General features: G+C 37.4%; 1 protein-coding gene across 2 annotated transcripts in view; it reads right to left on the bottom strand.

Annotated features, from left to right (window-relative positions):
- Hmgs (hydroxymethylglutaryl-CoA synthase) overlaps positions 1-26,399 on the bottom strand; it is an 82,549-nt gene that overhangs the window by 29,888 nt on the left and 26,262 nt on the right. Inside the window, exon 1 of one of the 2 annotated variants that reach the window (XM_089100193.1) lies at positions 5,728-5,863. The exons of the other annotated variant lie outside the window; for it this stretch is intronic. The gene's annotated coding sequence lies outside the window, so the exon portion shown is untranslated. Of the gene's footprint in view, positions 1-5,727; positions 5,864-26,399 lie in introns of those variants that run through there. 2 annotated transcript variants of the gene reach the window in all.

Below are 26,399 nucleotides of genomic sequence, written 5' to 3'. Positions count from 1 at the left end.
GCCTAGTGCCTTCAAATCCAATTGTTGCAGCAGCATCAACTTTAAAGGAAATAATAAATGAAACTCAAGAGGAACTAATGAATAGTAAGTCGAACCTAATGAATGATATTTCTCGTGTCCTGTCAGACACAATAAAAGATCACCGAGCTTCGGAAATTATCAGCGAAGATATTGTGAACGAAGTTTATAATTCTGTTTCCCTTGAATATAATACCAAACTTGAAAAAAATGAAATAGCCCTTCAGAGACTTGTGTGCTTGAAAATAAAATTTAAAAAATAGAAGACAGGGTTGACCAGCTTGAGCAGGACACCTTACTTGATACCCTAATTTTCTATTATGTGAAATCAAACCCCAATGTGGAATTGATGGATAATCTTAAGGAAGTGATAACATAAATAATGGGCTTGCAAGATTTAAAAAACATGGACCTCCTAAAGGCTAATCGATTCCATATGCCTGCTACTTAAACTGAGAATGTGAAAATTTCCCCCGTCCTAGTAAAATTTGCAAGCTTGGATATTGCTAGTAAAGTGTTTGCAGCAAAAAGTAAGCTGGTCAAGTCAGGTGTATTTGTGTCTGAAAACCTGAATAAAAAACGTCGCGATCCATTAAACGCGGCTCGCGGCACCTTTGGTCCAAAAAGTGTTTGGTCTGATCATAGACAAGTTCTAGCCAAAGTTCCGGGTGTGACTTGTGTACGTAAAATAAATTATTTGCATCAATGTATTAGTATGTGACTGGTTATTATTTTTCTTGATTTGTAAATGCCTTCCCCAGGTCATTACTTTTCAATTCTTTTCTCCCAATTTCTTTTTCATTTTGTTTCATATTTTTCTTTTCGTGCTCATGGTTTGTTCCAATAATACCTGTTGTGCAATTAGTTATTTATGTGTTTATAATCCCTTGGCAGGTTTTTCTTTTGTAACGGATTTAAGTAAAGATTTCTTTTTTGTTCATCTGGTGACTTAAATGGACTCCAAGTAAAACCTCCTTTTGTCAATATTTTAAGCCATGAGAGGCGCCTTTGCGAACTCGAAAATAATCCTTTGGGATGTAATTAGAATCTTAAATAATTCTGTAGGTCAGGCTAATCAAAATCCAAATAATATAAGCCCTATTGGTAATAGTAAATATGTTTCAGATTTGGGGGAGAGGAGGTTACCAAAGGAAATTATTCTCTGACTGCCCTTCAGCTTAATATTCAGGGTATATCCTCGTCAATAGATAATTTAAGACAAATTGTTTCACATGGAAAGCCTGATGTTGTTGGTTTATGTAAGACGTTTTTGGATTCTGGCAAAGAAATGCTATTGGATATTCATGATCACAGAATGGAACATATAAACCAATGCAAGATGGCTAAAGCAGGTCTTGCCATGTATATATCTTGTAATTTACATTATTGCTTGCGGGATGACTTATCAAGGAATTTTGAAGGTATTTTTGAGTCACAATTTATAGAAATTATATCTAATGGTATTGAAATAATCAAAGACAATATTTATCGTTCTCCTAGTGGTGTAGTTCCGTTGTTTCTTCGGAATCTTGAAGAAATACTTGACATAATACTGAAACGTCCCTTTCAGTTAATCATAATGGGTGACTTTAATATAAATTTGATAGATTCTAACTCTTCGGCTTCAGTTGATTTTCTTTCTGTCATGCTTGCCGCAGGAACTATACCAATTACATCCATCCCCACACGAGTAACTAATCTTACAGCTTTTTTTTTATTGACAATAACTTCTCTAAGATTAGCTTGAAGGAAAGCTCAATTTTAGTTGGTGATATCTCCGATCATTTTCCAATATATTCGGTTTCTGCCCGATCTGTTTTTCGATCGGACCGATCGAACCGGACAATATATTTGGTTCAGCTTTAAACGGGGGAAGAGTAAACCGAATCAAGTGTTTGATTCCTGTTCTATTTGGTTTGGTGAGAAAGAGTTATCTCTTCTTGGGTCTAAATTGTCGAAAATTTCGTGGGGCTTATTTGATAATGACAAAGATTTTTCTTGTTTATTTGAGTCCTTTTATGGGACCGTAAAAGAGGCTATTCTTAATATTTGTAAAGTACCACTTTCTAATCATAGGTCTAAAAGGATTGCTCCTCTAAACCCATGGATGACATCCGGATTTCTCAAAAGCTGGAGGAGGAAAAATAATCTCTGGAGGGGTTATAAGTCCGCTTCACTTTCAGCGAGTGCTATTCGTCTTTGTCAATTCAAGGTCTACCGGAATACATATAATTCCTTGGTTAGGAAAGCCAAATCTATTATCTGAATAATTTTGCTGCAGGTGGCAATGATATTCGTAAAACTTGGAAGGTAATAAATTATGTACTTAAACCCAGTTCTCAATCTAGCTCTGTACCTATGAATCTGGTCATTGGTGATGAAGCTGTAGAGGATGAGCTTAGTGTCCAAGAGGCATTCACTTCATTCTTCGCAAATATTGGTAAGAATATTGCTTCTGCAGATACTTTGTCTCGGCCTAAGCCGGACTTTAGATTTTACCTCGGGCTCTCTTGTCTTAAGTCTCTGTTACTAGAGCCATTAACAGTAAGGGAAATTACTGTAATTGTTAATGGCTTGAAAAACTTGTCCTCATTTGGGCCAGATTTTATTCTTACTAAGGTAGTTAAAATTATTCTTCCTTGAATAGTTTTGCCTCTAACAAAACTTGTTAATCTTTCATTTGACTGTGGAGTATTTCCGCATGCTCTCAAGCGTGCTCGGATTATTGTTTTGTACAAAGGTGGACCAAGAAATGATCCAGCCAATTTCAATTTTATCAGTATTTAGTAAAATCTTCGAAAGGGCTACGCTTTCTCGTCTCCTTGCTTTTCTAAAGTCTAAAAACTGTCTTCGTGATTTTCAATTTGGTTTCCGAATGAAGCACTCCACTGAACATGCCAGTACGACCCTTTTGAATTTTATACATTCTTCATTAGATTCGGGATTAATTCCAGCTGCTATTCGTAGGCATTCGATTGTTTAATCCATAAAATTCTTCTATCGAAGATGTCTCATTTTGGTATGAGGGGAAATGTATTTTCTTGGTTTCAGTCTTATTTGAATTATAGGCTAATTTTGGTTGATCCACTTTTCCGTTCACCCTCACAGGTGAATTTCGGCGTCCCCAGGGATCAGTTTTAGGGCCTGTGCTATTTTTGATTCATGTAAATGATCTTTTTATGTAATAAAAAAGCAGAAACTTAATAATTGCTGTAGACTCTGTCATCCTAAGCTTTCTTTTGCTCATAGTGACAACTATAGTTCGCCTTCTTCTGATGTTCTTGTGTGTTTTGCTGATGACAGTACACTTGGCACTTCGGGAAACTGCGAATCAGAGCTTCGATTAAATTTGGAAAATTTGTTTGAGAGAGTAATTTTGTGGCTTGATGATAATTATCTTATCCTAAATTTTTCCAAGTCCAGCTTTTTGATTTTTTCGCGTGTTTCTCAGGTTTATCCCCAGTTATCTGTAATTCACCAGCCAAATGGGATGATTCATAGATGTGAAGATCGATATGTTTGATTTCTGGGCATTCTTGTCGATGAAAATCTGTCTTTCAATCATCACATTGATTTGACTAAAATGAAGACATGCGGGAGCTTCGGTATTTTAAGGAAACTTAAACATACTTTTCCTGGATCAATTTTGAAAGTTCTATTTCACTGCTTTGTTTTCTATAGTTTTAGTTTTGTTTTCTATAGTTTTTATTTTATTTATATTTTCCTTTCTTCTCCTTCTTGCTCTTTTCTCTCTGAGTAAGTGATTATTTTAATTTTTTTTTCTCCTCTGAGTAAGTGACTCGTTTGTCCTCCCCCTTCTTTACAGACCAATGAGCCTTTGGGGGAATAGTAAAGTGTAATGTTTTATGTGTATTTTATGATGATTAAATCTTATATTATCTTAAAACGATTCATTACCAAGCTTCTTGGGAAAAATATGAAGTAACAATAGGAAATATGGGTTTCCTCAGACACATTAAATTTGATACTGTAATTTCCATCAAAACTCAACTCCAATTCAGAGGGCTTTCCCTCCCTGAAATTACACGAATATTCTTATGCAAATAACTTTTGACAGGCAACTTTAAACTTAATGAATTTTACATATTTTGAATCGGTATGTACATATTATTTTCAAATTCTAATTTTCCACAGTTTCGGTTACTGTTAACAGGAACCACAGCTTATTGAATTAGCAATAAGTTTACCGCAGATGATTTCTGGCTCTTCATTCTCGGTGCGAACAAAAAGCTCCTCCCACTTATTTGTGCACTTATTGTCCACTTATTGGTGAGCCGGCCAAGTGGTTTTGTCAGTAATTGTTCCGTAAGTGATTATTCTTTGTCTACCCGTGAAAAGATCTAATGCCGCTTATGTTTATACGTTCTCTGGAGCACTCGCACCTCGGTCCGGGTTTTTATAATGGGTGAGATAGGGAAAGATCATACTGCTAATTATATAAACTGTGACAAGAACCCACTAAGTGGCGTCGATTCGTGAAAACGTAGGGAGAGAATTTTTCGAAATCTAAGAGGACGGGCAATTTTTTTTAATTTTTCAAACGAGAATACTAAAAGAGCCCTTTCTCAAAAAAAAAAATCGAAAAATATTTTTCAAAACCTATGAGGGGGCAAAACAGGGGAGGCGAATGCCCCTCTTCCCCAGATAGAGACAGAGCACAAAGAGAGAAAAATTCAAATTTTGGAGAAGTCTTCAGCATAGAAATCCCAAGCATCTGAGATTTCATATAACCCCTCTTAAAATCTATAACTACAATAAACTTTGTCCCCATATCTTTCCCCCTTATGCCAAGCTTACAAATGTACCCAAAACTTAAAGGGAGGTTCGTAATTGGTATATAATAAAAAAAAAAAAAATGAAAAATATCTCTCTTTACTTTCTTGTTTTCCTGAAAATCACGTTTTCTAAAAAAAAAATCGCTGATATTCAGCTTCTTAGTGTTTTTTTTTGTATAGCAAATCCAAACAAAAAGCCTCAAATAAAACATATTTACTTCTTTTTCCACTGCCTTCTTTCTGCAACTCAATACAAAGTTGTAAAACTCTATAAAACGCACTCCGCTTCTCTATAAAGGTTGAATTATACATATTTACAAATAAAATGAAATGAAAATATTAGAAATAACAAGTAAAACTTTCAACTAAGACAATAAAAAGAATGAGTTTATATACTGCTAAAAGCCCAAGTATTTCGGCATTACGCATGGAAAAAAGAAGAAGGAAAAATGAAGTAACACAGCTAAAACTTAAGAAAAAACATAATACAAAGAGATAGGAAAAAGTTAACTTAAAACCCGTTAGGGGCACAAATTGAGGAGGGGGCAGAGAGTCCCTGCCCAAGAGGGGCAATATCGAGGGGTTCTTTTGTCCAGGGGGCAGGGAGAAATTAGCCCCCTCCGAATATTTTGAAAAATCCTTTATTTTGGTATTTTCATTGAAAAATATTTGCAAAAAGATTCCCCCATGGACTTTGAAACACGACTTTTCAATGTCTCAAAATGTTTAAAAAAAACATGTTTAGTTCTAATAAACTGAAAAAAGTCCATGCCCCATCCCTAAAATTTCCTGAATTTGTGCTCCTGAGCCCATTGCTTGTAAAAAAGAAAACAAAAAAAAAACAACATTTCTTTTCAACATGACCTCCAATAAACTATCTACAGAACTCAATCCAAAAAAGAAAAAAACTCACCGCAAATATTCGTACAAACAAGTGGAAATCTAAATTATGACTAAAGGGCCATATAATTTAGAAAACAGACTTAATTTAACTCTTGGAAAATTCCCTTATCTTGGATTAAGGGCTTGCATGTCTTAATGTACACAATGGATATTCCTGATCCTTGATAACCTGTTTATGACCACCAAATTTACATTTAGGCATCGATAATAAGGTAGATTTACCATTGATTGCCAGGTCAAAAGTTTATAACTTTATTGTTGGTTTTCTTTTTAAAACCGTTTAAATATAACCAACATATTTATCAGATAAGGCAAAAGCTAGCAGGCTTTAAAAGGACAACAGTAATTAAAAACAAAATTCTAGGAAGCTTCAAAACTGATATTGTAGAAAGATGAATGATGTAACAACTTAAAATCAGTAAATTTCGACAGATATCTATTACGATAGATATCTATTACAGATAGAAGACAGAAATCGACCATTTTTGAAATAACAAAACTTAATACTTGTTCCACTATGCAAGTAGGCAGTTGAAGCGTGCTGTTGAAAAAGCCACCCTTAGAGCCCATCGCACCTACATTAAAGACAAATGCGAACAGTGTGAGTCTGATTTTAAGAAAGGCGACTTATACTTCATGTACAAGAGAGCTCGTGAGCTAACAAACAAGAAAAGTCTCAGCGCTTGTGCGCTGCTAAATAAAAACAGCTCCCAGTTACAAAGCACAGAAGGAGTCTAATTATGACGGATTAGACACTTCAAAGAGAAACCTAATCCTCAAATCCTACTAATGGCTACTGCCCTGGACCTGTGCTCCATGAGTATCTCAGACTTCAGGCTACCTCTTCTCAAGTCCGAGGTTGAAGATGTCATCCAAGTGCTGAAAACGTACAAGGCTTCTAGTCCGGAAAGAATACAGGCATAACTTCTAATAGTCAAGTGTGAACCACCTATAGATAATTTCCACAAGATTGTATCCGCTGCCTGGCAAAAGAGTCATTTCCCAACTTCTTGGTGCAAAGCCACAAATGTTCCGCTACACAAGAAGGGGTCAAAGGCGATATGTGATAATTACCGTCCTATTAGCCTAACAAGTCAAACTGCCAAGATCTTCACCCGAACTTTACTCCAACGGATCAGAGCCGTATCATCCTTAGTCATCCAAGAAGACCAAGCCGGTTTTCGCCCTGGGAGATCGACCATAGACCAAATTTTCACTGTTCGCCAAAGTTTAGAGAAATATCTGGATTTCGGTCGCGACCTGTATCAGCTCTTCATCGACTTTAGGCAAGCATTTGACCTTATTTGGAGAAATGGCCTAGGGTATATCCTCCTCCATTACGGAATCCCACGGAACCTAGTAGATCTTATCAAAGATATGTACTCCAAATTTGGGAGTCGTGTCATGACTAATGAAGGTCTCACTGACAGTTTCCAGACTTCCGCAGGTGTCTCCATGTCTCCAGAGCTGTTCAACCTTTTCCTCACAGCAGTATTATCCCTGGTGGAAACAACTTGCGGCGCACATATAGGGGGTGTTCAGACAGATAAGCTAGCCTACGCCGACGATATGGACGAAATGGCTGAAACACCCAAGGATCTACAAGCCGTTGCTAACGACGCTCTCGAAGCCACTAGTTCTTTTGGAATGATCATAAATGTATCAAAAACAAAGGCTATGTGCTGCTCACGAAAACCGCAGGAAACATTTAAGCCAGACCTGAAACTTAATGGAGAGAGTATCCAGTGGGTCGACGAGTTCCCTTACCTCGGTAGTCTGATCACCAGCGACAACAGTCTATCAAAAGACATTAAAAGACGTCTCGCCCTAACGAGTTCCAGTTTCAAGGCCCTTATGCCCATATGGGAAAGCAAGGATTTGTCTCTGCGGCTTAAGACACGACTTTTCGATACCCTGATCATCCCCATCGCAATCTACTCATGTGAAACATGGACGATGAAGGTAAATGACAATCGTCGACTCGCAGCATTTGAAACTAAATGCCTCCGACGCATCGCCGGGATCACTTACCTTGATAGAATCTCAAATGTCGAACTTCTCGAGCGCCTTAAAGTACAACAATTCTCGTGAAGATCCAGTTCCAGCAACTTCGATGGCTCGGTCACATATAACGGATGAGTAGGTCCCGTCTCCCGAAAATCACCTTCGAAGGCCAAATTCACGGTTCTCGTCCTTTTGGTCATCCCCCAAAAAGGTGGAAGGAAAACTTTGCACTTCACCGCCTCTCGGACCTTCCTCGCCTAGCAGAAGATCACGAAGCATACAAAAGGCACATCCACACCATTACAAAGAAAGAGACCCCAACACGACCTTCAAGGACGGATGGGACTTAAGCTGAAGTTATGCAAGTTCAAAGAAATTTGCCTCAAGACACAAGCTCTTCCATTCTCTCTGGCTCTATTATTTGGCTTATTATTAATCTACTTTAAAAAAGTTTTGAGAATTTGAATATGTAAATGCTTTTCAAAAAGACAAGTCTTTCAGAAATACTTTAAAACGAAAAAAACAGCCCTTGCTCGATTCCATTATGAGGCAGCAGACAGAGATCCTGCGTTCTCGTGATTTGTTGCCTTGTTCAGTGTGATACAAATAAAAAATTGAACTATCCTGCTGGACGTTTTTAAGGCGTGAGTTTTCTTTTGTTTTCATTTAATTTTTCTATAACGTTTTTGTTTTTCCCTTTTTTATATATTTGTTTATTTAAGGTCAGTTTTTGTTTGTTCTTTTTCCCATTAGTAAGAGCTTCCGCACGTGAATCCGAAATATTCCGACTTTTATTATTATTAGCGAGAAAAAGATTCTATTTTTATTTTGTCATTATCTTATTGAAAATTATACCAGTCTTTCTACATTTTTATTTCGTATTAACTATAAAATCAAGCACCCTCAGCTGAAGAGCAAAAGGGCTACCAGTAAATAAGCTCCAAACAAAAATTCTAAGAGCAAAAATTGCATACAAAATATCTACAGCAAGAACTGCTAACTTGTACACGGGTGCCCATAAGGGGGGTAGGGGGGAACCCCTAAAATTCAGCTCATGGGCACCAATGAACTTGTATGTTCACTAATTTCACTATTTTGAATTATTTTAGAGATGAAAGATTCTTGTAGGAATTTTGGGATGGCAAGATTACACCCTGCAATACATTCATCTCTAGCCTTGAAGTAACAGAAAAAGCAGCAGAAAAGTCACATAAAGACAGTAGGAAATAACAACCCTGCCATACTTCTAACTTTCTTCAAATTGTACGCACTTCCAACTTTCTTCAACCAAACATACTTCGAATTCTTACTTTGTTACCATAATCAATATTTTTCTTTCCGGTTTGTGCTGTCAATCATGTTGTGTCTATTGTGCTGTCAAATGTATTATTATTAGGAATACTTACTTACTTAAGACGAGGTACAGGCTATTCCCAGCAATGGGTTAAATTGCATGCCGAAGCAGAACACCATCGTGGGAGGATCCTCTATAGGAGAACAACTGCGAACGCCGGAGGATCGAGATATGAACAGCGGCCTCTGCAAACAACCGAAGGCCTGTGGGACTATCGGTGAACCGAATTCCCACGAAACACCGTCAAATGTCGGACCAGAATAAGACATGAGGATTACCCACAAAGAAAAGCAAAGAGAGAAAATGACAAGAGTTATAGCTGAGTATTCAGGGTTCTATCAGCAGTTCTACTTCTAAAAGTAATAGAGTCAAGGTGACTATCACCATTTTCACTCTCTTTGGCTTCTCTATGATAACGTGCGCAAACTCACACTCCGTTAAAATTACTTCTAGTGGCTACTTTCCAGATGGAATAGGTCTAATAGTTGTATTTGACGAACAAGATTACTTATGGCCCTTGCGCAATGAGATTTTACCACTACCAAGATTTAACTACCAGCAATTTAAGCCAATCAGAATTTTCCATAGAACTTTTCAACCAACCAAAAAATCCTATGAAAAACTTGTTTGGCTCAAATTAACGCCAGCGATATCTCGGTATTAGTAAAATCTTACTGTGAATAGGCCTTTATGAACTTGACTGCTTTTAGCAAGGTCAATACTAGTCACAACCTTTCAGTTTTATAGATCATAGACAGCGCAATCGCACTGCTAAAGTAAAGAACGATGTTGGCACAGTGCATCATTTTTTGGGAGAAGGGCGGGGGGGGGGGTTAAACGAGGGCTAACTTCAAAAGGATTCATTCGATTGGAAATTGGAGTGGCTTGTGCCGTTTTTAATAGTCGAAAGTGATTGGAAGGCAGCTAATACCCCTTCCACGCCCACCATTTCCCCAAACACATCCAATCAAAATTATAGAGACAGCCATTTTGTTCAGCGTAGTTCATTTCCAAATATAAATTACGTTTTTGAGGAGGTCACTCCCCCACAGCCCTCAGGGCAAGGGTTGTAAGTTATGCCCTGGGACAACATAAGATAATTATAGAAAGCATTGTCGCAGTAACTTCAAAAAGGGCTCATTCGATTGGAAATTGACAGGACCAGTGCCTTTTTTAATAGTCGAAAGTGATTGGAGGGCAACAAACCCCCCTCTCACGCCTACCTTTTCCCCAAACACCTCTAATCAAAATTTTGAGATAGCCATTTTGTTCAACGTAGTTGAAAGTTTGGAAAACTAGATCTTTGAGGATTACAACCCCCCCCCCCCCCACAGCCCTCAGGGCAAGGGTTATAAGTTATGCCCTGGCGGCATATAAGGTTTTCATAGAAAGTGTTTTCGAAGAAACTTCAAAGGGGCTTATTCGATTGGAAATTGAAATTGCTAATGCCCTTTTTAATAGTCGAATGTGATTGGAAGGCAACTGACTTCCCCTCCACGCCCACCATTTATCCAAACACATCCAATCAATATTTTGAGATAGCAATTTTGTTCAACGCAGTTGAAAGTTCTGGAAAATAGGTCTTTGAGGATGATAAGCCCCTCAAAGCCATCAGGGTAAGGGTTATAAGTTATACCCTGGGGGAATATAAGGTTTTTATTGAATCTTCGTCGTAGAAACTTGAAAAAGGGCGCATTTAAGTGAGAATTCAAAGGGCTAGTGCACTTTTTAACTGACAAAAGGGATTAGAGGGTAACCAACCCCCCTCTCACGTCCACTTTTTCCTCAAACACATCCAATCAAAATTTTTAGATAGCAATTTTGTTCAACGTATGTCATAGTTTTGGACCTTAGGTGTGAAAGGATGACCCCCCCCCACAGCCCTCAGGGCAAGGGTTGTTAGTTATGCCCTGGGGGCATATAAGATTTTTATAGAAAGCGTTGTCGTAGTAACATCAAAAAAGGCTCATTCGATTGGAAATTCAAAGGGCTAGTGCCCTTTTTAATAGTCGAAAGTGATTGGAGAGCAACTAACCCCCCTTTCACGTCCACGTTTTCCTCAAACACATACAATCAAAATTTTTAGATAGCCATTTTGTTCAACGTAGTTAAAAGATTCGGAAATTAGGTCTTTAAGGATGACAACCTCCCCCCCCTCAGCATCCTAATTGGAGGCTTTGGAGGACAACTAACCCCCCTCTCACGCCCACTATTTCCCCAAACACATCCAAAGAACAATTTTGAGATATTCATTTTGTTCAACGTAGTTATAAGTTCTGGAAAGTCTTTTAGGATGACAACCTCCTCAGAGCCCTCAGGGCAAGGGTTTTAAGTTATACCCTAAGGGCATATAAGGCTCTTATAGAAAGTGGTTTCGTAGAAACTTCAAAAAGGGCTCATTTGACTGGAAATTGAGAGGGCTAGTGCCCTTTCTAATAGTCGAAAGTGAATGGAGAACAACTAAACCCCCTCTAACGCCCACCATTTCCCCAAACACATTCAATTAGCATTTTGAAATAGCCATTTTGTTCAACGTAGTTGAAATTTCTGGAAATTATGATTTTGAGGATGAAAAACCACACAAACCCCTAAAGGCAAGGGTTGTAAGTTATGCCCTGGGGGCATATAAGGGTTTTATAGAAAGCGTTTTCATAGATACTTCATACAGGGCTCATTCGATTGGAAATTGAAAGAGTTAGTGTAAGTTATACCCTGGGGACATATATGGGTTTTATAGAAAGCGTTTTCACAGAGACTTCATAAAGGGCTCATTCGACTGGAAATTGAAAGGGTTATGCTGATGTGGTTCTGTACCCTTGTTCTGACCATTTTCCAGTTCTTGGAACGGTACCTTGTGTCCGCATAAAAAGAAATGAAAGAAAAGAAGTGAAGAATCGGTCGTTAAAAAAAGAGAACTTACAGAGGTTTGGTGATGAGTTAAGCAGCACTGATCTTGGCGAGATTTTGGAGATAAAAGATGACGCTTCTGGGGCATTTGATTGCATGATGGGGATCATACAGCCAATATATGGCAAGACTTGCCCAGTTAAATTTGTGAAACCGCATAAGGATCAACCCAGGAAGCCTTGGATAACTACAGAAATTCTTGAAGCGTCAGATTTAAGAAATCAAGTGTATGCAGATTATTTAAATAGTAAGTGTGTCAAGAAATTGGAAGAGTTAAAAACAATACGCAATAAAGTGAACTCAATGAGAAGGAAAGCTAAAAAAGAATATTTTGCTAACCAACTGAGTTTAAATAAGGATAATGCGAGAGGAACTTGGAAGGTTATAAATGATCTATTGGGAAAGAGGTAAGAAGGTCCACTCAATTCGCTGCTGATTCAAGGAGAAGCAGTGAGTGATGAAACGATTATTACTAATAAATTTGCTGAGTTCTTTTCAGGTATTGGTCAAAATGTGCAGGCGGAAGGGTTAGTGAATTTTAATAATGATTCCTTGGAGGACGAATTTTAGGATGAAAGAGGAATTGGAAATGAAATTGAATTTCAACCGTGTACTGGAGATGAAATTCTGAAGGTTTTGAAAACAATCAAATCTAATTCAGCAGGGACAGATGGAATTAACTTGAAGGCTTTTAAATCAGTGATGTGTTATTTAATACCATGTCTCGTCCACATAATCAATCTTTCCCTGGAAACTGGGGTATTCCCCGATGCACTTAAAAGGGCAAAAGTCATTCCTCTCTATAAAAGTGGGTCTAAGCTAGATATCGAGAATTATAGACCTATATCAATCCTTCCTCTGTTTTCAAAAATATTTGAAAAAATTGTGCATAAAAGGCTATATGATTATCTTACAAAACAGGGATGTTAAGTAAACTCAGTTCTGCTTTAGGAAAGGTCACTCGACGTCGGACGCCGTGCATTCTCTCTGTGATATTGTAAATAGATGCTTTGAACGTGGTGAAATCCCTTTGACTGTTTTTATTGATTTTAGAAAGGCGTTTGATACAGTGGATTTTAAAATTTTACTCAAACGTCTACAGTCCCTTGGAGTTCGTGGTAATTATCTGAAATGGTTTAATAGTTTTTTAAGTGGAAGATCTATTCAAGTTGTTTTAAATGATGCATTTTCTTCTCCCTAGCAAGTGAAGTGTGGTGTACCTCAGGGATCTGTCTTGGGACCACTTCTGTACCTTGTGTATGTTGATTCAATGCATTTTTACTTACCGGAGTGTTTTATCATGACTTTCGCGGGTGATACTGCTTTAACTATGTCTATTCGAATGAATGATGATCTATTGTTGAAAGTAAATAGGGTTTTAAAGTCATTTTATGTATTTACAATTTTGAGCCTTTTGTCAGTGAATGTTAAAAAACTAATTTTATGATTTTTAGGAGAGTTGGTAAGCCTCCGAGTGTTGATGGAGAGATATTTTTTAATGGTAAGCCTTTGTCACAGGTGCATGAGGTGCGTTATTTGAGCTTCCAGCTTGATTGTGATTTGTCTTGGAAGCACCATAGTGATCTTGTTGCAGCTAAAGTTGCTAGAGGTCTGGGAATTTTGCGTCGTTTGACGCATTTTTTACCATTATCGGATCTTTTATTATTGTACCATAGTATTGTTGCGCCTTATATTTCTTATGGTTGTGTCATTTGGTCTAGCAATTTTTATGCAAATTTCAAAAGAGTGCAGATTTTACAAAATAAAACAGTACGTCTTCTTGGGAATTATATAGAAAATGTGAATGATACCGCGTCATGTTTTAAAAAATTAAGAGTGCTTAACATTGGTCAGATTCGCGATTACCAAGCTGCTATTTTTGCCTATAGATGTTGGAGTGATGTATGTCCTCCAGTTTTTTCAAATTTTTTTCGCATAAATAGTTCATTCCATAGGTATGCGACTAGAGAGGCGGAAAATTTTACGGTTGAGTATAGAGACACCACACGTGCAGGTTTTGGAATTCAGTATTTGGCTCCGGCTATCTGGAATGATATTTAAATTGGCGTTGGGGAAGCTGAACACATTGGGTCGTTTAAAGTAAAAATAAAAAAACATATATTGGGAGACGGGAGATAATTTATTATTATTAATGTCTCAGTTTTTTTTTTCTCTTTTCTTTTATTCATAGTTTTTGGTTTTATTGGTTAACTGAGAGAGAGTGTTCAGGTCTTTTTTTTTTTTTTCTTTTTTTTTTATTAAATGAATTTTGTAAATGGTTGAGAATTAGAGGATTGCAGCCGTCTTTCATCAGGCTTTTTGAGCCTTCCCTGGGCGGTTGCTTGTATATAGTTTATTTTGTAATTAGTAGTAAATAAAGCAAGTCAAGTCAAGTTAGTGCCCTTTTAAATAGTCGAAAGTGATTGGAGGGCAACTAGCTCACCATTTCTCCAAACACATCCAATCAAAATTTCGAGATGGCCATTTTGTTCAACGTAAATGAAAGTTCTGGAGATTAGGTCTTTGAGGATGACACCCCCCCCCAGAGCCCTCAAGGCTAAGGTTGTAAGTTATGCCCTGGGGGCATATAAGGGTTTTTATAGAAAATGTTGTCGTAGAAACTTCAAAAAAGGTTCATTCAATTGGAAATTGAAAGGGCTAGTGCCGTTTTTAACAAGCTAGTCAAAAATGATTGGAGGGCAACTAACCTCCCTCTCACGCCCACTATTTCGCCAAACACATCCAATGAAAATTTGAGATAGCCATTTTTTTCAACGTCGTTGAAAGTTCTGGTATTTATGGCTGTGTAGATGATCAAGCCCCCCCCCCCCCACACACCCCTCAGTGCAAGGGATGTAAGTTATGCCCTGGGGCATATAAGGTTTTTATAGAGCGTTGTAACAGAATCTTCGAAAACTTCGAAGGGATAGTGCCCTTTTTAATAGTCAAAACTAATTGGAGGAAAACTAAAACCCCTTCCACGCCCACCATTTCCCCAAAAACATCCAAAAAAGTTTTGAGATAGCCATTTTGTTCAATGTAGTTAAAAAGTCCGGAAATTATGTCTTTAATGATGAAACTCCCCCACAGCCGTCAGCGCAAGGGTTGTAAGTTATGCCCTGGTGTCATATAAAGTTTTACAGAAAGCGTTGTTGTAGAAACTTCGAGAAGGGCTCATTCGATTGGTAATTGAAAGGGCTAGTGCCCTATTTAATAGTCGAAAGTGATTGAAAGGCAACTAACTCCCCTCTCAAGCCTACTATTTCTCCATGCACATCCAATCAAAATTTTGAGATATACATTTTTTTCAACGTAGTTGAAAGTTCTGGAAATTAGGTCTTTGCCAGCGTTGTCGTAGAAAATTCAAAAAGGACTCATTCAATTAGGAGAGAGTGCTAGTGCCCTTATTAATAGTCAAAAGCGATCGGAGGGTGAATCGGAGGGTACCTCCGATCGGAGGCGATCGGAGGTACCCCCCCATACCCACCATTTCCCTAAACACTTCCTATCAAAATTTTGATATAGCAATTTTGTGGAACGTAGTTGAAGGGTCCGGAAATTATGTTTTTGGGTATGGTTGTAAGTTATGCCCTAGGGGCATATAATGTCATATAGAAAGTGTTGTCGTAAAAAAATTCAAAAAGGGTTCATTCAATTGGAAATTGAGAGGGCTATTGCCCTTTTTAATAGTCGAAAGTAATCAAAGGGAGAATCCCCCCCCCAAACGCCCAAACATTTCCGATCAACATTTTGATATGACCATTTCGTTCAACGTAGTTAAAAGGTCTGGAAATTATGTCTTTGAGGATGACAACCCTCCATAGCCCTCATGACAAGGGTCATAAGTTATGCCCTTGGGGCATATAACGATTTTATAGAAAGTTTTGTCGTAGAAGTTTCAAAAAGGATTCATTCGATTGGAAATGAGATTAGTGTCTTTATTATTAGTCAAAAGTGATGAGAGGGCAAATGTCTCCCTCCACGCCTATCATTTCCCCAAACACTTCCAATCAAAATTTTGATATAGCCATTTTTTTAAGCCTATCAGAAAGGTCTGGAAATTATGTCTTTGAGGATAACAAATCCCCCCAGCCCTCAGGGCGAGGGTTGTAAGTTGTTCCCTGGGATTATATAGGGTTTTTATAGAAAGTGTGGTCACATAAACTTCAAAGGGGGCTCATTGGATTGGTAATCAGACGCTCTAGTGGTCTTTTTAAGAGTCAACGCGACCAGAGGGCAGCTACCCTCTGACCCCTACACACACGTCATATTGTCCCGAAATGCGTCTAATAGAAATTTTGAGATAGCCATTCTATATAAAATAGTCTAAATATCATATAACAAGGCTTATGGTGTTGAAAAAAAAACCCTGAGATTAGGGGCAAGGGTTGTAAGTTATGCCCAGAGAGTATTAAAGGTTTTATGGAAGGGATGGTTCTTTAACTTCAGAAGAGACTCAGTCTTTTTCCCTGAAAAAGACCATGTCAATATAAAAACGAACAGAAATTAATCAAAAAAACTTGTTGCACAAAAAAAGTAATGAACTCCATTAAACCAAAAATGAATCAAAATAGAATCAAATAATCTACCAAGCATACAACTACCACAAATCAGTATAAGTATCAATAAATAAATGAAACTCAAAACAAACAGAAATTAAAATAAGTCAAACTCAAAACGAGCAGAAATTGATCTGAGTAGGGTTCTAAACCCTATGCTTTCTAAAAGCCAGGATATAATTTGTACTTTACTGTAAAAAAAATTCTTTTGAAGTTTATCGCCTATAACTTCAAGAGAACAAAAACTAATTAAGATTTTAAGTAATTAAGATTTTAAGGAGTAAATATCAGCATGTGTGTATTAAGATGACGGTGCACATTTTTTTCAGTAAATTCATTTGAATTTTTTTTAGTAGAGTACAAATTATATTCTGGCATGTCAGGTTGGTTGAGTGGTTGGAGTGGCAAGTCAATGTTGTTTCATTGCTGGTTTTTTTTCAGTGAATAATGCCAGAAAAGGTATTTTTCAATGTAAATAATCCCAAAAGAGGTATTTTTCAATGTAAATAATCCCCAAAAAGGTATTTTTCTAAATCTGGGGAGAAATTTTTTTTGGACCGGTCCAATATCCCCCCCCCCCTCCCTGTCTAACCCCCAAGTAATGGTAAAGTAGGGGATGAAAGTAAAGTGATGCAATGCCCTTTTAGGAAGTTTTTTTGGTTCTAAGCTGACAGCGTATTTTAGAACCGTCTTTAAGAAGTGCGTCACCATTAAAAATAATTCTTCTTTGGATACACCGTTTAAAAAGTACGTTTAAAACGGCAAAAACAACGCTGAAGTTTTTTTAGTGCTTTAAAAAGCTTCTTATTCTAATTCAACAGCTCTTGTGTTTCAGCGGTTGTTCTTAAATTATTTTTCATAATTTAGTGCAAAGAGCGAAAAATTCAGGAAGGGGAGCCCTCCTAATATACAGAATAATTTCCGCTTGTTTTAAGTTTTAAGGTTGCTCCTAAATTTCAGCTGAATTTTCTTTTCTGATCATTTTTCAAATCAAGCCCAGACCTAACCGAAATATGGTGTAGAATACCGGCCCAATGAGCCCCCAATTTCTTACTATTAAATTGAATACATCAGCAATTGTAAATTAAATTAAAGCCCTCTGGTTTTTCAGTTTTTCTGCTGAAGAATTAAAATGTTGGACTGTAATTAAAACTTAGGATAAATTTGACGATTTTCTCAAAATTTTCGAGGATAAATGGGCATTAAAAGTCACTCTTTGAAGTATTCCCCCCCCCCGTCTAAAAAATTACCCATCACCCCTGCTTCATAATCGCTTATGCGCAATTACACATCCCTGTATACAATTTTATGAAAGATAAAGCAAAAAAGTTTAGTTAAAAATGAATATCAGAATCATTTTTCTACAATAAGAAGAGAGCTATCACACTGCAGCACCATTATTCAAGCTTATTCCAAACGAAGAGAGGTAAGAGGGTTATTTATTGCCCCCCCCCTCCCATGTTTCTTTCTATATTTATGTGAATGCTCATGAAGAGCAACAATTCGGGCATTTAAAGGCGCTCGTTTAGGCATATGCCCACCATCACCTACACAATGACCAACCACCCTTCCTTCATTATAGCTGACACGCAATTATACATCGCTGAAAATAATTTCATGAAAAAAAGACTAAACCCACTTAGTTAAATCAAGGATTAAGATATATATATATATATATATATATATATATATATATATATATATATATATATATATATATATATATCACAAAGTAGGATGCGCCACTATACGGCATTATGCCCTTTGCAACGGGGAAGTTCAATAGATCGTTTTTGGTATTTTTAAATCGATTGTATATATCAGAATTTTCAACTGATAGTAACTTGGTCTTCTTTGGAGCAAAATCGTAGCCTAGTTTGGTACCACAAAATGACAGAAAACCCCACTTTCCCATAGCATAATATTTTTGGTGACTTCAAACGGCAATATATCTTTTAATTTCCACTCGAACTCGATCTTCAAGGACCATCGATTCGATACGAGCACCTCTGCGGAAAAAACACACATCCATGATCTTTACTCTGTAAAAAAATATTTTTGGTGACTTCAAACGGCAATATATCTTTTAATTTCCACTCGAACTCGATCTTCAAGGACCATCGATTCGATACGAGCACCTCTGCGGAAAAAACACACATCCATGATCTTTACTCTGTAAAAAAATATTTTTGGTGACTTCAAACGGCAATATATCTTTTAATTTCCACTCGAACTCGATCTTCAAGGACCATCGATTCGATACGAGCACCTCTGCGGAAAAAACACACATCCATGATCTTTACTCTGTAAAAAAATATTTTTGCTGACTTCAAACGGCAATATATCTTTTAATTTCCACTCGAACTCGATCTTCAAGGACCATCGATTCGATACGAGCACCTCTGCGGAAAAAACACACAACCATGATCTTTACTCTGTAAAAAAAATATTTTTGGTGACTTCAAACGGCAATATATCTTTTAATTTCCACTCGAACTCGATCTTCAAGGACCATCGATTCGATACGAGCACCTCTGCTTAAAAAACACACATCCATGATCTGTACACTGTAAAAAAATATTTTTGGTGACTTCAAACGGCACTATATATTTTAATTTCCACTCGAACTCGATCTTCAAGGACCATCGATTCGATACGAGCACCTCTGCGGAAAAAACACACATCCATGATCTTTACTCTGTAAAAAAAATATTTTTGGTGACTTCAAACGGCAATATATCTTTTAATTTCCACTCGAACTCGATCTTCAAGGACCATCGATTCGATACGAGCACCTCTGCTTAAAAAACACACATCCATGATCTTTACTCTGTAAAAAAATATTTTTGGTGACTTCAAACGGCAATATATCTTTTAATTTCCACTCGAACTCGATCTTCAAGGACCATCGATTCGATACGAGCACCTCTGCGGAAAAAAAAACACATCCATGATCTTTACTCTGTAAAAAAAAATGCGAAATTCCACGTTTTTTTTTTGACAGGAGCTTGAAACCTCTGCTGCGTTGTCTTGCTATCAAAATATCATATTTGTAAGATCTTGAAAACAAATTTGGGGATTACAATAAAACTTTCAGAGGGTGCTGGAGGGGAGAAAGGGGAAAAGAGGACCTCAATGTTTGACTTGTGAAGGGAGCAGAGGAAGATGGAGGCTAACTATTTTTGCCACCAGTATACATACAAGTTTTGACCCTATAAACCAGTGAGAACAAACATATTCCTGGTGAAATATTGGTGCAAATCCAAAGACATTATATGTAATCTTCAGAGTAGCTTTGGGGAAACAAGGTGAAACTTGAAAGCGTGTTGGGGCCAAGTAGCCGTAAAATTTTGACTCGGGGGAGGGGCCAGATGTAAATCTAAAGACACTATTTGTATCCAGGTTATCAAAACACAAAATCTGCAATATCTCAGAAACAGCTTGGAGATTTGAGTTCAACCTTTAAGAGTGGTGGAAGGAGGGTGAAGATCAAAGCAATTAATATCAGTTTCAGCTGGAGGGGATGAGGGTCACAAAAATGATTATTTCCTATCCGTCTACTAGCTTGTGCAATATTAAAATAATGTACTTAAAATTTATTCACATCTATTCAAGGTGCAGTAGTAAGATAACTCGTAAAGTCAGTATATAAACCCAGGTTATCAAAATACCATACCTGCAATATCTTGAGGGTGGCTCATGGGATTAAGTTAAAACTTTCAGAGTGTTGCGTAAGGATAGAGCAAGAGGAATTCAAATTTTATGTTTAAGATAGGGAATGAGGGAGAATAACATTTTAATCCCCAAAATACTGGTTTGAGCAAAAAAGGTCCAACTACTTTTATTTTGAAAGCTTAAGGTGAATGTCGCTAAATTCATTGCAATGTTAATTTTCCTAAGCTACGAAAAGAGATCTTGCTCCCTGACCCAGCATACTAGCACAATGAAATTTTGTACAAGTGATCTTTGGACAAGGATCTAAAATTTGGCCTGTTTTTTTTTTCTGATTTAATTCCTAGGAAATAGAAAAAAAAATCTAATGTGACACCTGGCAGGTTTTTTTAAAAAAGGTCTGGAGCCTAAGAAATGGAAAATTTAAAGCAATCGAAAGTACTATAAATTCAAAAAAAAATTTGAAATTAATTGGCCTGATTGAAAATTCTAGATTCTTCTAATTTATTCCTCCACGATCGTTTTTGTGTTTTTATATTTTGGACTCTTGCACGGCATGGATAAAAGCGAAAAAGTCGAAAGTAACCTCAAATTGTAGCTTTTTTTTTATTTAGTTTATTCCAAACTTTTCAGCTTTCTACTCCAATTCAGTAATTATAAATATATTTATAAATAAAATTAAATTTTTACTCTGTTTCTCCTGTCTTACATAACCCCACTTTACACCCCCTGAATGGAAACATACCTCAGGCTAGGACGGCTAATGCTTTGCGTTTTAACTGTCAACTTGTCTTTAATTGGAGTTTGTCAGCTAAGAGAACTACAAAAAAATGACCAGAAGAAAAAAGATGAACAAAGGATGGCTTAATCTAAAACCAATGCGGTAAGTACATAAATTATAAAACTATCAACACAGTTTTTCCGTAGTTTGAAAAAGATCTTGAAGGAGGGGGCCCGGGGCTCATGACAGATTTGGAGACCAATTTGGCAGAAGCAACGAAATACATTAAAAATCGAAAAGATTATATCCAAATATTGTATATGGAATAAGAAAGATCGTGTAAAAGCGATAATAGACAAAGGCATACACGTCGTAAGTGGACTGGGGGGGGGGGGGGTGGAGGTCTTTAATCTATTTTGCTGGTTAGCAAACTCAGAATTGAATTGCTAACATTACTAAATTAAATTAGATGGATTATGTAGTCTGAGAAATTAAGAGCCTGGGCAGACTGACACTAAAACGAAGGTGCTAAATTTGAACTGCTGAGGGTACCAAAAAGGGGAGTGATCTAAAATTTATAGAATCTAATATTCAGGAGGCTCCCCCCCCTCAAAAAAATGCAATATTTATCATCCTATTTTATAGGGTATGTCAAAATAGCAAAGCTTCGTCGAATCTCAGTATTTTTCATAGTTGAAAAACCCAGTAACTATGTTTTTGAGGATAACACCACCCCCCACAGCCCCTGGGGGAAAAGTTTGCAAGTAAATAAATTTGTCCATTATTTACCAATAGTATTTCTTAGTGGGAAGTAGACAGACATTTTTCGGGGAGGAGGGAATTTTCTACGGGGATGACAAATGCGGTAAGTACATAAATTATAAAACTATCAACACAGTTTTTTCATAGTTTGAAAAAGATCTTGAAGGAGGGGCCCGGGGCTCATGACAGATTTGGAGACCAATTTGGCAGAAGCAACAAAATACATTAAAAATCGAAAAGATTATATCCAAATATCGTATATGGAATAAGAAAGATCGTGTTAAAGCGATAATAGACAAAGGCATACACGTCGTAAGTGGACTGGGGGGGGGGGGGGATGGAGGTCTTTAATCTATTTTGCTGGTTAGCAAACACTTAATTTAATTGCTAACATTACTAAATTAAATTAGATGGATTATGTAGTCTGAAAAAGTAAGAGCATGGGCAGACTGACACCACAAAGAAGGCGCTAAGTTTGAACTGCGGAGGGTACCAAAAAGGGGAGTGGTCTAAAATTTATAGAATCTGAGAGTCAGGAGGCCCTCCCTCCCCAAAAAAATGCAAAATTTATCATCCTATTTTATAGGGTATGTCAAAATAGCAAAGCTTCGTCGAATCTCAGTATTTTTTCATAGTTGAAAAACCCAGTAACTATGTTTTTGAGGATAACACCACCCCCCACAGCCCCTGGGGGAAAAGTTTGCAAGTAAATAAATTTGTCCATTATTTACCAATAGTATTTCTTATTGGGAAGTAGATAGACATTTTTTGGGGAGGAGGGGAATTTTCTGCGGGGATGACAAATGCGGTAAGTACATAAATTATGAAACTATCAACACAGTTTTTTCATAGTTTGAAAAAGATCTTGAAGGAGGGGGCCCAGGGCTCATGACAGATTTGGAGACCAATTTGGCAGAAGCAACGAAATACATTAAAAATCGAAAAAGATTTTATCCAAATATCGTATATGGAATAAGAAAGATCGTGTAAAAACTACAATAGACACAGGCATACGCGTCGTAATTTGCTGGGTGGGGCTCAATATCTCTTTGGCTAGTTATCAAACTCTCTCTCTCTCTCTCTCTCTCTCTCTCTCTCTCTCTCTCTCTCTCTCTCTCGCTTTCCCTCTCTCTTCATTCTTCGGTAACAGTTTGTTATTTCATTTGTAAAAAAAAAACATTGCCATTTGATTCAGCCTCAGTCCCGTCTATTATTTTGTTTTTAATAATAAATGATTCTGAAATTCATCTACATAGTTTTTTGTAAGGCCATTACTGAATTTATTTAGATTATATCTGAATCTTTTAGATATATTATCTAGACTACGGCTAAAAGAGTATATTCCATGTCGTGTATATGGAACACTGTATATATAATAGAACACTGTATATCAATAATTATATATACAATGATATGGAACAAGAAAAATCGTGTAAAAGCGATAATAGACAAAGGCATACCCGTCGTAAGTGGACTAGGGGGGGGGGGGGTGGAGGTCTTTAATCTATTTTGCTGGTTAGCAAACACTGACTTGAATTGCTACCATTACTGAATTAAATTAGATGGATTATGTAGTCTGAAAAAGTAAGAGCATGGGCAGACTGACACCACGAAGAAGGCGCTAAGTTTGGACTGTGGAGGGTACCAAAAGGGGGGTGGTCTAAAATTTATAGAATCTGAGAGTCAGGGGGCTCTCCCCCCCAAAAAAAAATGCAAAATTTATCATCCTATTTCGTAGGGTATGTCAAAACAGCTAAGCTTCGTCGAATATCAGTGTTTTTATATAACAGTTTTAAATAAAATTAACATAAATAGGGCACAATATTATTTCTAGAGAACTCAACACAATCCAAAAGGCTATACGGAGAAGCTGGTCGAACAAGAAAGTGCAAATTTATGAAAAATGTTAGCAGGACAATGATACGACCAAAGCAGTCACTGTTGTTGATATATAAATTTGTTTATAGAAGGCAAGGTAACCCAGAAGAATCTATCCTTCTTACTGCAACAGGCAGAACTCAGTACAGAGATAAGCCAGAGGCTCCAGGAAGTAGTAAACCTCAGTCATCGTCTCCGCCCCTTACGAATCGACATCTATCTGACGGAAAAGACATCTCAATGGTTCCTAGCGTCAACTGCATTGTGAACATGTCCCATTTTGTTGACGAGCTTACTGAAGTTATACTTCACAGATTCAAGTGCGGAAACCTATATTCCAATGTGTTTATAACCAAAGTGTCGTCCATTGGACTCAGAACCATCTTAGTCGCGGAATGTGGTGTCTGTAAGTGGAAAAAAATCGTAAAAAACAAACCTGACTCTCCCATAACAAGTGTAAAAGACCATTTGACAACCTTTACAGACAGCAAGCCTAAAGGGACAGCAGAGCGCTATACCAATGTACGAGGAGATATGAACTTTAAGGCTGTGTGGGGTGTTATGGGGACAGGTGGAGGCTACGCCACCCTATCTGAAATATTGGGTGTCTTAGGCATCTGCCCTATGTCAAAAAAGACATTCATGAAAACTGAATCGACAATTGGCACGGTATGGATGGAAATGTTGACGGAAATCTTACAGCAGAAGGGAGAGGAGTCACTGAAAATGACAATTCACGAAGACAGGTTTTTGAATAGTTCCTATTGGACTACAGTAGTGTGTGACGGGGAATGGAATAAACGCAGCAAGGGCCATGACTACACAGCCAAAGGATGTGTAGGGGTCATTATTGACGCTTTCACTAAAAAACTATTATATTTGGGGATAAAAAATAAATATTGTTGTATTTGCTTCAGAGCTGTGAAAAAGGGGGAAAATCCCGTCAGTCATGCATGCTTCATGAACTATAAGGGTCCGTCTAAAAGTATGGAGACAGAAATTCTTGTTGAAGGTTTTCGCATTAGTGAAGAGATGCACTGGTTACAATATCTTCGGTACATTGGTGACGGAGATTCTAGCGTTTTTTATAGACTAAAGCAAAGCGTCCCGTATGGCTCGATTTTTGAAAAAGAATAATATGTGAATCATGTTGCAAAAAGCCATACAAAATATCTCTACGGTCTTGTCAAAGCAAAAAAAGGAATATATACTAAAGTTTTACCAAATAACATGATCCAAAAACTTATAAAAAACCTTCGGGGAGCAATAAAGAAAAACTCAAAAGACCAAGGTACAGCTGAGAAGCTGAGAGACCTTCTCCGAAGAGGCTCCGAGCATGTTTTTGGGAATCATTCAAAATGTGATGATACTTGTCCAAAGAAAGCTGGATTACCCGAAGGGAGATTAGCAGAGGATAGGTGGAGAAGCGTACACAAAGAAGTTTTCCAAGACATACAAGGTGGTATTGAAATCGTCTGCCGGAAAGCAGACATGCTCCACATGGATTCGACAACCAATCTTGCGGAAAACTATATGTCTGTAGCCGTGAAGTTTTGTGGTGGAAAGCAAATTAGCCGCTCAAAACGCTGGGCATACCATGCACGTATAAATGGAGCGAGTCTTTCATATTCAATGGGTCCTAAATGGCATAGCCATACCTGGAAAAAAGCTTTTGGCTCTAGCCCAGCCAAAATAATGAAGCAATACTGCGAGAAGACCAGCAAACTTTGAGCGCAGTCGAGAACAAAATTAAATCTAGACCCTGTTTCAATGGGTGGTAGGTATCAGGTTAAAAGGAAAAATAATCAAAGCATTTCTGTATTTCCTGATTATGGGTCCATAGTGCAACAGAACTGATAGGAGACAGGAGGAGCTGGCAGCTGCCAAGGCCACATATACGATAACTTTTCTGAACTACGATCAATCTAATTTGCGGCAGATCTATGAGACGACAAAAGGGCAATCTTCCAATGAATAATGGATTTCTGAAAGAAGCAAAAAAATCACAAGTACTTTTTTTCATCAGATAACTTTTCGGAAAGAAATCACTAAAACAGGCCCCATTGTAAGAGACATCCGGATCGGTGGCAGCAATTATCGCTCGGCTGAAATGATAAAAGGGAAATTAATTAGAAGAAGTAGCTCTTACATTTTACGAAAAAAAAAATTGGCCTGCCGATTACGCTGCGTCTTTGGACGGAATGTTGCCCGATGGAACACCAATTGAAGTAAAGACAGTACATAACATACCACAAAGGAAAACTATAGAGGACGGAGCTCGTATCAAAGGCCTAATAAAGGAATTCTTCCTTCAGATAACTAGTTCAGGAATCAAGCTAAAAGAAAACCACAAATACTACAGCCAAATTCAGGGCAAGCTAGAGATGACTAATCAAGAGCTATGTCATCTGCTGGTCTACAATAATCAAGAAGACTGGAAAATAATAATAGTTGAACGATCAAGGCAGTACTGGGAAAAGTATTTCCGAAACTTGAGTATCTTAGGAAGGATTGACTGTTACCTGAAATAGTTGACTCAAAACTGGAAAGGAACCTAGAAACAAGAGAGACAACATTTTTCACACTAGCCATAGATCAAAAACACATAGTCGTTTCTAGTTACAATGAAAAAGAGGCATCAATTTATAAAGAGGCAAGCAGGAAAAAACGAAAGATTGACCAAGATTTGTCAGAAAGCAAAGATTTTTCGCTGATTGATTGATCGGAATTGGACAATGAGCAATAGTTTTATATTTTAATTTGTTACTGTAAAAGGATAGCGAGCAGCTTCTACTTTCGTGTTTGATCCGATTTCGACATCTTGA

Source organism: Artemia sp. Qi Xiang Cuo, chromosome 14 (assembly GCF_049724085.1).
Source record: "Artemia sp. Qi Xiang Cuo chromosome 14, ASM4972408v1, whole genome shotgun sequence".
Taxonomy (NCBI): domain Eukaryota; kingdom Metazoa; phylum Arthropoda; class Branchiopoda; order Anostraca; family Artemiidae; genus Artemia; species Artemia sp. Qi Xiang Cuo.
Note: the sequence above shows the minus strand (reverse complement) of the source record. Positions and strands in the feature narration are given on the sequence as shown.